The following is a 12,995-nucleotide window of genomic DNA, read 5'->3' on the forward strand; positions in this document are numbered from 1 at the left end:
AATCAAAAGATCGCGCAATCAGTCCCAGAATCTTATTTGCTTTCTCAGAGGCTGAAATACACTGCTTGGATGATTTGAGGTCGTTACTGATAATTACGCCGAGATCTTTTTCACTATCCACTTTTGTTAACGAATTTCCAAATAACTTGTAATCGTACTTACTGTTATTTTTATCTATGTGCATTACCTTGCATTTACTTGTGTTAAATTTCATTAGCCACTTTTCAGACCATTGCTGTAATTGATCTAAATCTTCTTGAATATCTAATTGGTTTGAGTGATCATTTGCCACTCCGCACAGTTTTGTATCATCAGCAAATTTGGAAACAGTAGATTTTAGTCCATGGTCTATGTCATTTATATATACTATGAATAGAAGTGGCCCAAGAACGGAACCCTGAGGAACTCCACTTGCAACACTTTTCCATCAAGAAGTTTTTCCATTTAAAACAACTCTCTGTTTTCGACCATTCAACCAATTACTAGTCCAACCTAATAGGCTACCATTTATTCCATGCAAAGCTAGTTTAGTAAGTAGTCTTTCGTGTGGGACGGTATCAAAAGCTTTTGCAAAGTCTAGATATATTAAATCTATATTGTTTCTTTTGTCATAATTCGAGATAACTGTGTTGTAGAATTCGAGTAAGTTAGTCACGCAAGAACGTTTCCGTCTGAAACCATGCTGGCTATCATTTATCAAACGGTTACTTTCTAAATGATGTTCGATAGCATCTCTGATGATAGTTTCCATTATTTTTCCTACGATTGAAGTCAAACTTATAGGCCTATAGTTATTTGGTTTCTTTTTGTCACCTTTTTTGAATATGGGAGTAACGTTAGCTAGCTTCCATTCTCTTGGGACATCTCCGGATATGATGGATTTCTTGAAAATAATTTCTAATGGAACAACAATCTCATTTTTCATTTCCTTTAAGATTCTTGGATGCCAACCGTCAGGCCCTGGTGTTTTATTAACTTTGAGTTTGTCTATACACCTTTTAATTTTCCTTTTGTTATATTTACCGTAGTGAGTAAGTTTACCCCAGACTTTTCACAGGTGTCAGTTTGGAATTCATTTTGAGGTGTTTCGTTTACGAATACCGAGCTAAAATAATTGTTTAAGATATTACACATTCCTTCATTTGAATATTCAAGTTGACCGTCAGCAGATAATAGTGGACCAATGTGATTCCTAACAACCTTTTTATCTCTAATGTAACTATAGAATTCTTTGGGATTCTCTGTGGATTTATCAGCGATGTCCATTTCGTATTGTCGTTTTCTTTTCCTTATTGTCTTTTTTAAATCTCTCTGTATTGATACATAAGTTTCATAGTCATTAGATGCACCCGAGCACTTATATCTCTTATAAGCCTGTCTTTTTTTAGCAATACTTTTTTCAGTTTCTTTGTCGAGCCACTTTGGGCGAGCCTGATTTGGGGGACGTCTGTCCTTAAATGGAATGTAAGTTTGAATCATCTTAGTGAGCGTATTTTGAAATATTTCCCACATCTGATCTACAGGCCTTTCGTTTAATTTTGCCTCCCAATCTGTAAGCTGAAGCTCCTGACGTAGTCCTATGAACTGAGCTTTACTGAAATCGGGTATTTTAGAAGCACAAGTATCTATTCTAAAATTGTTTAGGAGTTTGAATCTGACTAAGTTGTGATCGCTATTTGCAACAGATTCACCGACTTCTACATCACTTACCATGCTTTCGCAGCTAGTGATCAAAAGATCGAGTAAGTTTCCATATCTTGTGGGCTCTATTACATGCTGAATTAAGTAATTGTCACCAAGAAAAATCAATCAATGTCAGTAAAATTGAAATCACCCATTATCAATAAATCCCGGTTGCAGAAACTAGACAGTTCTTGTTTTATTTGTTATTATTTTTCTTATTCTTTGTAATGTGTTTTTAATTATTTTAATGTTCTTTTGATCAATTTATTTTCTTAATTTTGTGACTGCTGTAGAGTTTGGGTTCAATGTTCCCTCTCCTTTTTTGTTGTGAATGTGCGCAGAAATTTGTTTGTGTGCAAAATTTGCCTTCTCTGAAATATATGTCCGCACCCATGTCGGCAAAGTCATTTCGTTTGCATAGAGAGAGAGAGAGAGAGAGAGAGAGAGAGAGAGAGAGAGAGAGAGAGAGAGAGAGAGAGAGAGAGAGAGAGAGAGAGAGAGAGAGAGAGAGAGAGAGAGAGAGAGAGAGAGAGAGAGAGAGAGAGAGAGAGAGAGAGAGAGAGAGAGAGAGAGAGAGAGAGAGAGAGAGAGAGAGAGAGAGAGAGAGAGGAGGGGCAATTGTTGGTTTGATGGTTGGCAAGTTACCGTATTTTTAGAGAATTGATAAGTTGATGTTGGGGTGGCACTTCTTTATTGAATGGATTTTAATATAATTTGAAAACCTTGTGTGCGCACATTTTTTCTCTATGTGCGCTAGTTGTAAAAGATATGCGTGCACACACATACGCTCAGCTTAGAGGGAACGTTGTTTGGAATTACTAATATATTGCTTAAAAGTGGCAGTCTGCCGACAAGATTGACTAGATAAACACCATATGAGGACGGAGCCTTTATTTGTACGACGTTTCGCTTATTACAGCTTTTTCAAGTACAAGTTGAGATACAAATGCTTGAGATTAAATAAAGGGAAAGGAGGGAACGGGGAGAGAAAAAGGGGGGGGGGGAAGGAAGAGGAGGAGGAGGGTGGGTGGATTGGACACTGGGAAAGGATGAGAATGCTGGCCCAAACGTCCGTGAGCGAAATGTCCACAAAGGGTGGTTTAAATATTTAATATTTTGCTGGCCATGGGTATTAGGGGAATAATGTGAGGAGATATGTTAAACATGCCCCTGTTTTGTTCAATAGTGTTCGTTCCTTGAACGAAATGTCCACAAAGGGTGGTTTAAATATTTAATATTTTGCTGGCCATGGGTATTAGGGGAATAATGTGAGGAGATATGTTAAACATGCCCCTGTTTTGTTCAATAGTGTTCGTTCCTTGAATGTTTAGAAGCAGCAATCATTCAAGGAACGAACACTATTGAACAAAACAGGGGCATGTTTAACATATCTCCTCACATTATTCCCCTAATACCCATGGCCAGCAAAATATTAAATATTTAAACCACCCTTTGTGGATATTTCGCTCCCGGACGTTTGGGCCAGCATTCTCATCCTTTCCTAGTGTCCAATCCCCCCACCCTCCTCCTCCTCCTCCTCCTCTTCCTTCCCCCCCCTTTTTCTCTCCCCATTCCCTCCTTTCCCCTTATTTAATCTCAAGCATTTGTATCTCAACTTGTACTTGAAAAAGCTGTAATAAGCGAAACGTCGTACAAATAAAGGCTCCGTCCTCATATGGTGTTTAACTAATATATTGTTGTTCTTTCCATTATTGCTTGAGCTTTCGTTTTTGACTGTATAATTGATCCCTTGGATATTTTTATTTCTTAAATATTAAAATAATATCTTTCATTTCGTCTTTTGTACATTTTGTGCTACATATTCTGTATGCGCATAGGAAGAATCCAAGGATACCTGATTAATTTCTTTTCTGTGTACTTGATATTTTGGGCTGGAATCTGTTCTAATAAAGTACAGGACAAAGAATAGGAAAAATAATAACAAACAAAAAACAGACATTAAAAAATTAAAATAGCATTATGTACAAAATCCCCTGTACTGGGTGTGATTAGTTATACTGTGGAGAGAGCGGACAAGGGATAAAAAAATGGACACAACACAAAAATGACGTCAGATCACACAGAACCAGCTACTCACTTGTAACGCACATAGACAAAACAGGACACCTACCAAATTGGAAAAACATAGAAATACTACACCAAGGACTCAACAAGAAAATGAGAAAAATTATAGAAGCTGCAGAAATTAGTAAAAATAATTCCAATAACAACCGAGGAGGATTCATCACATGATCTCTCCCGGTGGCAACACTAGCAATCAACGATTGGAGGAGACGAAACAGAGGGAGGAGCAAACAACACGTGTAAAATATATATAACAGTATATCTATCCTCTAGATATATTCTACCTTAAAAAAGACTAAGGTGTCGAAACGTCTGTAAAATTCAACTCAAAGCTCTTTTCGTGTTTCCGTTTTCTCTCTGTCCTTACATTTGTCACGATGAATAGTTATATATATATATTTATATATATATATATATATATATATATATATATATGTATATATTATATATATAATGTATATACATATATATATATATATATATGTATATTATATATATATATATATATATATATATATATGGGGTATTGGGAAGAGGGAATGTCTGTTGAGGAAGGGAGAAGACGGAAGATAGGGATGAGTAGAGAATTATTGTGTTTGGATGATGTGATGCATGACTTTGCCATACCGTACTGCAAAGTAAGATCAAATACACATACGCCATTTTCATCTTTTGCTATAATTTCTTTCTTCACTTCGATTGTTTTTCTCACAACTTTTCTTTTTCCTTGACCAGTATCACTTTTTGCTTTCTCTGGAGCCATGACTGAGGGCTAGTGTAGGAAAAATAAATGCTAAATGCAATAAAATTGATAACGAGAGCACTATTCAGCTCAGCGGTTAACCTGTTTATGTTTTGTCAGTGGCCACGTGTCAATGTCGTTCGAGAACCAAAGTTTTGTTCAAAAACAGAGGTATTTCCAGCTCGAATTTTTCGTTCGAAACCAATTTGTTCGAGTTTCGAGAACCGAGGTTTGACTGTATATATATATATACATATATATATATACATATATATATATACATGTGTGTGTGTGTGTGTGTGTGTGTTTGTGCGGTATATCACTCCTTAGTTTATTCGTTCTCTGTGGATTTTATTTATTTATTTATTATTATTATTATTTTTTTTTTTACGGACAGCGTTTTAGCCTAAAGGATGTCATTTGTCATTCCATTTCATGTTTATACCAATATGGATATGTGAACTGTGTGATACGGTGTCCATCAAGAAATATTTTTTCTTTATTCCTCTCTTTAATTCCTCGTCTATATTTAAAGCCCATTGGCAGCAACACCCACCTCCTTCCTCTCTCCTTCCTCCACCTCATCAATCCCCTCTTGACCAGCGTAGTGTCCCTGCGAGACGAACCATTCTACCTGACTTTTCCTCCCTCCCCCTCCTGAGCGAAGTGTCCGCCCACGCAGGGCGACACGATCCTTTCAGCGTTCCCAAGTGGCCTATATTTTAATCCATGTTGTCAGTACAAAATTATCAATTGTGTATTATATAGCAGTGTAAGACTGTGACTTAATTCTTGTATACTATTCTGAAGTCGAAACGTAAATCAAATATGGAAGACTATGAAAGGCTTCTATTTGCCCACCCCCCTGAAATGAGATTTACTGTGAGAAAAATTGAAAATCTCAGTAAGAATATTGTTCAGTGTCAAAATGCTGTCGTGTTTAACACAATGTGTATTAGTGAGAATTTGCGCCCGAAATATACAATATATATATGTATATATATATATATATATATATATATATATATATATATATACCCATATATATACATATGTATATACATATATATATAGATATATATATATATATATATATATATATATATATATATATATATATATATATAAACAATATAAGAATTGAATGCTGCAACCACTCATAAACCAGTTGGAACAACCCAGAACAAAATATCTTTCACCAAAACAATAACAATGCAACACTACCCGATGCCCTCCCCCGTAGTGGCGGCGGGGGTGGCAGATCAGTTCGGCCTGCCCCTTCCGTGCCGGGTGGCGCTCTCAGTTCCATTCAGTTTTCCTCAACTTTGTGGCACCACCCTCGTGGGGAGGGGAAATGGGTTACAGCCCACCTGAAATAGCCTCTTCCTTACCAGGTGGCACTCCTTCTTTCGTTATGCCTACCGGCCAGCTATTTCGTTCATCATTTCACTGGCACCCTCCTCCCTTGGTAAGGAAAGGATGAATAATGAGATACAGTCCACATATATTCGGGGTCGAAGGGGTAGCGTTGGGTCGTCTCACGATCTGAGGAGGACAGGTGTTGTTCTCGGCCCCGACCTGGTTCAGCCTGGTCACCTGTGTGTATATTCTCAACCGTGATAAGGAAGGTTTGTAAAGTTGAGAACCCTGGTAGTGGTGTTGGTGGTGGCCAAGAGTACGGGGCAGTTGGCAAGCCTGCCTATCATTTCGTTCGAAAAATGCTGTGATTTCTTTTTCATAACGCGGCCTCCGATAAGACACACACACACACACACACACACACACACACACACACACACACACACACACACACACACACACACACACACACACACACATTATCGTCACATCTGCTTATCAGTAATAGCCGAATGCTCCCTTCCTCCTCCTCCCCACCCGTCACTCGCCAAACCCATCACGCGCAGAAGATATCTCTTATCTTGTCAGTTGACATCAAACTATTTTATTCAGCCATGAGAAAAAATAACGCAGAGACTAGAGGAGGTGGGTGCACCTCAAAAAATACCTTGATGTCTCCAAGTTACTCTTATACTTGTTGTTGCTGCCACTGGAAGATTTTATTCAGGTGAATATCATAGCCTTTAAACATATCAAAAAGAGAGAGAGAGACAGAGAGAGAGAGAGAGAGAGAGAGAGAGAGAGAGAGAGAGAGAGAGAGAGAGAGAGAGAGAGGGAGAGAGAGAGAGAGAGAGAGAGAGAGAGAGAGAGAGAGAAAGTTTTCTGCGGATATAGCGATTTTGAACCATTCTCTACAGCCCCTCCCTCCCCCCTCCCTCCACGCCATCAAGACGATCTCATCCCCAAACTCAACGAAGGAATCTTTTGGAAAAAAAAAAAAGTAGAGTAGAGTATCTCGTTAGCAATAACTAGTGCTTCCATCATCGAGAACCGAAGAGAATTCATAGATATGGCAAAGGAGATGCTTAAGGAGGGATAGCAACAGAACGGAAGAAGTTAAAACTAATACGGAGGAATGCTGCTACAGTACCTAATATACCGACAGCATAAAAATTTTTGCAGTCAGTACCCCTCCAGCCCTACGGAGCCAAATATGGGAAATTAATCTAAAAGTCCTGGTGGCTCTTCTGTAATGCGATAATATCAACTAAAGAACATATTGTGACAAAATAGTGAGGCCTCCGATCCAGAAAGTGACTACTGGCAAAAAGGAAATTAAATATCTCTCCGGCGGATCACGGGCCGCTTGTAGACTCCTCTCCACCAGTACAAACCAAACCTTCATCGTTCTCGATCTGCCAGTGCTATCCGCATCTTCACGGCACCTCCTCTCTAATGGTGTCCATGTACCTTGATCTTGGTTCCTCTTGGTCTTCTCCTTTCTGCCGACCCAAACATGACTCTTTCTGATGTTCTCCCTTTCTCTCACTTTCGCAATATATACAGTCCATCTCATCTGGTTTCTTTTGATTATATCTATAACTCTTGGCTGTTAGGTGATTTCCCTCAGTTCTTGATTATGACGTACCCGTTAATGTCCATGTCATATACTGGTCCTACTATTCTTCTAAAAACATTATTTTCAAACACCATCAATTTGTTTTATAAGGTTTCTAAGTTTCTAAGGCATATAAGGCTATAGGTACGATAAAAAGGAAATGTACTCCAGTAAAATCTGATGGGGCATGTACTCTAATAATATCTGATAGGAGTAGAAATGGATTGCTCTCCTTCCCTCAGAAACCTGGTCAGGCATCTTCGCTTTCATTGAATTAAAGTACCGCAAAAGTTTCCTGTGTAGAACCAAAAAGACAGATGAAGGCAAAAGCAAGAAGGATAGATATAATGGTGATTGAAAAAAAAAATAAAAATTTTTGTAGTTTCTTTCTCTATGATCAGTTTGAACCTGGACGCGTTTCTCTTGAAAGCGGACACCAAGAACAGTAGCGAAGGTTTCTGGTATTAGAATGAAAGGTAAAGCCACGATTTATGCATTACCTAACCTAACCCTACCCCACACCAACCCACACCTAACCAAGAGCAAACCTAATCCAAACCTAACCGTAACCTTACCCTAACCTAACCATGACCTAACCCTAACCTAAACCTAATATAACCCTAACCTAACCTAACCTTAACCTAACCGAAACCTAACCATAACTTAACCTTAACCTAACCCTAACCTAACCGTAACCTAACCTAAGACCTCGGTAAACCAAGATGCAAAAACCCTATTACCGAAAAGGATATTTCCTATAAAGTACCAAGCAAAAGATGCCCAACCTCATAACACGGAAAGTCAGGACGCGTGGTCAAGTAAAGACTGACAACAGAAATTATGTAAGAACCTATAGAACATCCCACCCCATTGTGGCGTTTGTTGATAAACATAGCCATCTTCGGCACTGGGACAATGTTGTTTTGATCAATTGAGGTTACACCAAAAGAATGAGGAAACTTATTGATGTGGTTTCCATCAATGTTGATGATAACATCAGCCACAGAAAAGGTTTCATATACGTAGGATCTCACAATTTCATTGATAATACATGAAGTAGGTAAGCAAATGAAAGCGCTAGGCGCCATCGCAGCCCGGTTGGTGTCCTGAGAGATGACCGAACTACTTGTGTATGTTTTTTTTTGTTTTTTTTTTCCTCGTCTTCTTCCTTCACCTTCATTTTCATTTCTCTTCTGTGTACACACACACACACACACACACACACACACACACACACACACACACACACACACACACACACACACACACTTCAACGAATGGACGGCTTAGAAGACGTTCTGAAGAAAATTGAAGTTTTGTGGATCCCAACGCAAAGAGAAGTGCCTATTGTATTTACAGGGTGGGGGGGAAATTGCTCGTGGGGTAGTAGGAAAGTAGGGAAAGAGGAAAGGGGGAGGGATTACTGAGGGAAATGGAAGGAAATGAGGAAGGAGTAGACTTGGCCCAGGCAGACAGGCGAAAGGTAAACAAACGGCCCCCCGACGACGATGAAATGTCTAATAAAAATGTAAAGATTAGAAGTATAGATTAGAGCAATACAGTAGAAAGTGATGAGAATATTTTCCAGGGATTTAAAGAGGGTGGGGGGGACACAAACCCCCCCCCCCCCCGACTGACAAGACTAGAAGAGAAGGTCGATAAGATGATCGAGGACTTGGAGCGTAGGTTCGGTCATGTTAACAATATTATACGAAGAGTTGAAAAATTGGAAGAACTAGAGAAGGCGAACAAAAACTTAACTAAGGAAATTGAAGAATTAAAAAAACAGTTAAAAGAAGTAAAAGATGAGAATAAAGTCTTAAAGGAGAATAATAAGGAGAACAAGGAGGGTTGGAAAAAAAATTCAAGAAAATAGCAAAGTTGCATTCACTGACATAATTAGACAGCAAATGAATGAACAAACTGAAAACTCAGTTATTAAAGTGATGAGACAGAAGGAGAATATAGTAAGAGACTTAGCAGACAAAAAGAAATGTATAATTATATTAGGAATGGAAGAGAAACATGACCCAGATAGAACCACAAGAATCAAAGAGGAAAATGAAAAAGTAAGAAATTTACTAGAATTAGTTCAGGAAGATGAACCAGAAATAATGAAACAAATCGAAGAGAAATTCAGGCTAGGGAAATATAGTACAGACAAGACCAGACCAATTAAGATTAAATTCAGGTCACAAACTACGGCTGAGAATATCTTATCCAAAACAGGGAAACTAGCAACAAGTGAACAATATAAAAAGGTATGGATAAAAAGGGAAATGAATAAAGAGGAAAGAGAGGAAGAAAAACAGAAAAGACTTGAAGCAAAGGAAAAAAACGAGATAAGAACGGAGTCAGAGAAAGAGAGATTCTATTGGAGAGTAGTGAATATGAAACTAAAGAAAGTCGACATACAAGAGAAAAACAAAAGGGAAACAGAGAACACAATGGAAGTGGCAGAAAACTAAGAGTGTCTTACACAAATATAGATGGATTTATAACAGGATTGAATGAGCTGAATGATTATTTGAAAGAAAAAGAACCAGACATAATGGGAATTGTAGAAACAAAATTAAAAAGTCCACTACCACCCAACAGTGTAGGACATGATGCATATAATTATTGGATTAGAAACAGAGTGAAAAAGAAAGGGGGTGGAGTTATGTTCCTGACTAAGAAGGATATAAACGTGAAGTGTGTCACATATGGAAAGAATACAGTAGAGATGATAATGATGGAAGTAGAAGACAGAGATCAGAAGAACAGAAAGTTTGTGATAAATTATGTGCCCCCGAAAACAGCCTCATGGGAAGAGAGTGAACATAAAAGTATGTTAGAGGACACAAAGATAACATTAAACAAGATAATGGAAGAGGGAGAAAAAATAGTTATGATGGGCGACTTTAATTGCAAAGAAATCTGCTGGGAAGAAATGACAGTAAAGGGTGGAGACGGCTCATGGGGAAACGCTCTACTTGAGATGGTTACTGACCATACAATGACACAATGGATACAGGAGAACACTAGGTATAGAAATGAAGAAGAGCCATCGAGACTAGACCTAGTAATTACATCCGAACCTAGAATAGTGGACAAAATTGAATATAAAACACCAATAAGTAAAAGTGACCACATATTGATTGAACTGGAACTTAATGAAGAAAAATATATGAAAAGAAATGAACAATATAGAAAAGGAAGAATGATGTATGAAAAAACAAACTTTGATAAAATAAGAGAATTCTTTCAAAAGGAAAACTGGGAAGAAATATACAAAGAAGAAACAACAGTAGAAGAGAAATGGAATATTTTGACAAAAATTTACAAGAAAGGAGTGGAAAAGTATGTCCCAAGACAAAAACAAGAAAAAGAATATGTAAAATGCTGGTACAACAAAAGTTGTAGGGAGTTAAAAGACAAAAGAGACAAAGCCTGGACCAGATGGAAAAAAGACAGAAGACCTGAAAAATGGAAAATATATACCTGTTATAGAAATGAATATGTACAAATGTGCAGAGAGGAAAAGAGAAAATATGAAAAAGATATCATAGAAAAGTGTAAAGATCAACCAAAACTATTCTACAGATTTGTAAACAATAAACTGAAAAACAAACAAGACTTGGAGAAATTAAGACAGGAGGGAGTTGAATACACTGAGGAAATGGAAATGGCGGAAATTATGAACAAACATTTTAAATCAGTGTTTACAAGGGAGAACATACAACCTGAAGAGAACGAATGGAAAGAGAAAGTCCCCCCTATGGAAGAAATAGAAGTAACAAAGAATGAAATATTAACACACTTGAGTAATCTTGATGTCAGAAAATCGCATGGACCAGATGAAATAGCAAACTGGATACTGAAAGAATGCAGGAATGAACTGGCAGACAAAATACATAGCACACTAAATAGTTCCTTGAAAGAAGGAAAAGTTCCAGAAGATTGGAAAAAAGCAAATATAGTACCTATATATAAAGGAGAAAATAAAGAAGAACCTACCAACTATAGACCAGTCTCTCTAACAAGTACAATAGCAAAAATTTGTGAAAGAATTATCAAAAGTAGATGGGTAAGGTATTTAGAAAAAAACAAAGTGTTAAATCCAAGGCAATTTGGATTCAGACAAGGACGATCATGCGTCACCAATTTAATATGTTTCTATTCAAGGCTAATAGATATAATGCAAGAAAGAGATGGATGGGCGGACTGTGCATTTTTAGATCTAAAGAAAGCTTTTGACAAAGTACCACATAAGAAGTTGCTTAAGAAATTAGAAACTGAAGGAGGAATACAGGGCAAACTACTAAATTGGATGGAGGACTTTTTGCAAGAAAGAAAAATGAGAGTAGTGATAAGAGATCAGCACTCAAAATGGGATGAAGTAATAAGCGGTGTTCCGCAGGGAACAGTCCTGGCCCCAATAATGTTTGCTATATATATTAATGATATGGATGAAGGAATTGAAAGCTATATGAGCTTCTTTGCAGATGATGCAAAACTACTGAAAAGAGTGAAAACTGAAGAAGATTGTGAATCACTACAGAGAGATCTAAATAAAGTACAAGAATGGAGTAGGAAGTGGGAGATGGAGTTCAATACAAAAAAGTGTAGTATAATGGAATTTGGAAAAAGCAAAAACAGAATAACAGGAGCATATAAATTGGGAGAAGAAGGAATAAAAAAAGTAGAAAATGAGAAGGACCTGGGAGTCATTGTTATGAATAATATGTCACCTGAGAAACATATAAATAAGATTTTTGGAGAAACTTATAATCTAATAAGAACAATCAAAGTTGCATTTACATACCTGGATGAAGAAATGGTGAAGAAAATCCTAATCACCCTGATAAGACCAAGATTGGAATATGCAGCAACGACATGGTCACCAAGTACAAAAAAATGTATAAAAAAACTTGAAAGAATACAAAGGGCAATTACAAAATTGGCACCAACACTCTCAAAACTATCATATGAAGAGAGACTAGAAAAACTTGAACTATAGACACTAGAGCAAAGAAGAGAGAGAGGAGATTTGATAGCTATTTACAGAATCATGAAAGGCATAGAAATTACTGACAGAGAGAATCTGATAAAATGGGATGACAGAAATACTAGAGGACACGGAAAGAAAATAAAAAAAGACAGCTATAGAAGAGATTTGAAAAAGAACAGCTTTCCTCACAGAGTAATAGACAGTTGGAACAAGTTAGATGAGAAAGTGGTGTGTGCAAAAACAATACATGAATTTAAAAATAGTTTAGATAAAATGAGATATGAAGACGGGACCCCACGAGCATAGCTCCCCTTCCCGTAAAATACAACTAGGTAAATACAACTAGGTAAATACACACACACACACAAACACACACACACGACTCGTGGTGCAGTGGTAGAGTTCCCAGCTGCCACTACGGCGGTCCGAGTTCGAATCCCGCCCAGGACTGAAATAATTTCAGAATCACTGTGCTGCGGGTCGTTACTCCAACTCTCGTGGGCAGGGAGTTGGGT

At 37.6% G+C, this 12,995-nt stretch overlaps 1 protein-coding gene across 3 annotated transcripts in view; it reads right to left on the reverse strand.

The window, feature by feature from the left end:
• LOC143038061 (uncharacterized) overlaps window positions 1–12,995 on the reverse strand; it is a 72,424-nt gene that overhangs the window by 29,901 nt on the left and 29,528 nt on the right. The gene's annotated exons all lie outside the window — the stretch shown is intronic.

This window comes from Oratosquilla oratoria, chromosome 23 (genome assembly GCF_046742065.1).
Source record: "Oratosquilla oratoria isolate Oo_2021 chromosome 23, ASM4674206v1, whole genome shotgun sequence".
Lineage (NCBI taxonomy): Eukaryota > Metazoa > Arthropoda > Malacostraca > Stomatopoda > Squillidae > Oratosquilla > Oratosquilla oratoria.